The following is a 1926-nucleotide window of genomic DNA, read 5'->3' as shown; positions in this document are numbered from 1 at the left end:
TGAGAGCTGATAAACTTGTCTTGAATATAGAAGCAAAGTAGAATATGTGTTTCTTTAATATTAAACACTACAAAAGACACACACAAACTGTTCTTAATTTATTGATGACGGAAGGTCTTATCTGCTTGTCATTTCACTGAGGATCAGTTTTTCAGTGGAATTCGTTGGGTATTCCTTACGCACTCTATAGCCTTATACTGTTACAATTTATTACCACTTACAGACTTGTTTAATGGAGCAGTGTCTTATAATCACCAGGAACAGCATCTGAAACACAGGAACTACACTGACCAAACATGAAGCACATTTTTTGTGGTGTTTTTAGGACATCTCATTACTCTCTATATCAGGGGTGGGGAACTCCAGGCCTCAAGGGCCGGTGTCCTGCAGGTTTTAGATGTGTCCTTGATCCAACACGGCTGATTTAAATGGTTAAATTACCTCCTCAACATGTTTTGTAGTTCTCCAGAGGCCTGGTAATGAACTAATCATTTGATTCAGGTGTGTTGACCGAGGGTTATATCTAAAACTTGCAGGACAGCGGCCCTCGAGGCCTGGAGTTTCCCACCCCTACTCTATATTATTCTCCTCACCCAACGACCAGAGCAATAAATGCTTGCTATAAGTTTCTCACTTTTGTCCAGGCCCTCTTCTTTTTCTGGGTCCATATAAAAAAAGAAGTTGAATCATACAGCTCTAACTACCCTCAAATGGCAATAATAAGCTAGCTCTTCATTTCTTAGCGTCTGGCGAGCCCACAATCACAATTTACCCGGAGAGTAACAGCTGATAGGCTTTCACAACATTGTATGAAGCAATTTTTTTATGTTATTTTAATTTTTTGTGTGCTTTTTTCCCCCCTTTCTTTTCTTCATTTATCACAAAGGAAATTGGAGCATACCATATTAAAACATACCATTTCATAACTGTGCTAGAAAAATGGAATAGAAAAATGCACCTCTTAATTTAAAAAAGTGTAAATTACTTTGACAGCTATCAAATGATTTACCACTGACAAAGACAAGTGCTGGAGGAAATTTGCTTTGGAAAGAAGAAAACACCTCGTGACACAAAATGATATTATTGGCAAGTAAAAATACTTTAATCCACTAATGTGTTCCCCATCAGTGTTATTTGGATCAATATTACTGCTGCAGATCTTTAAGACCGAGCTCAGTCTAAATGCTGTTTAAACTACTGTAATGTATCATATTCTATAAGATCACATATGTGTCTGTACTGTGAGGACCACATTTTTTTAAATGCTCTTTAAGAGCTCAGAAACAGAAATAGGCCAGCACACTTATTTTTAAAACAAACAAGTATATGAAAATATAAAAAAAATGCTTGAACATGTTATCTGACAGTATCTAGAGAGGGATTGAATATATTAATGAAAAATTTAGGTAGTGTACTAGAAAACCAGCTGAATACAGTAGTTTCCTACTGGGTGAGAGACATCACCAGAGACAGTGAGCGATATCATTGCCACTTTTATTTGGTGTCATGTCCATTTTTAAGATTTGACAAACTCAAATATCACAGTGCAAAGATATCGCTTTGTGTTCATTGTAGGCACACACCATTAGACTGGGAATCAACTGTTTACTTTATACATGTTAACAGGTTAAAACAGCCAGCTAGGGTAGTGCAGCCAAACACGCTGTTACTCGTTTCTTGATTGACAAAGTCACATTTAACTTAAAATCTGATTTTTCTGCGTAATTCAGAGCGCACCAAGTAGACTTAAGCGTTTGCAAAATACAACTGAGACTGCTACATGCTTTTCATCTGATCACAAAGGAAAAATCCTGCTACTCATGTTGAGGAAGTGATGAAGAAGCTCAAGCTTCTCCTTTTAGAAACAATCAGTGTCTCATTTAGCAGCCAGCTGAAGACTGTACATGCAACATTTTTACCAGTCCT

This window comes from Oreochromis niloticus, linkage group LG10, assembly GCF_001858045.2.
Source record: "Oreochromis niloticus isolate F11D_XX linkage group LG10, O_niloticus_UMD_NMBU, whole genome shotgun sequence".
In the NCBI taxonomy this organism is placed as follows: domain Eukaryota; kingdom Metazoa; phylum Chordata; class Actinopteri; order Cichliformes; family Cichlidae; genus Oreochromis; species Oreochromis niloticus.
The sequence above is the reverse complement of the archived record's forward strand: the minus strand, read 5'-3'. Positions refer to the sequence as shown.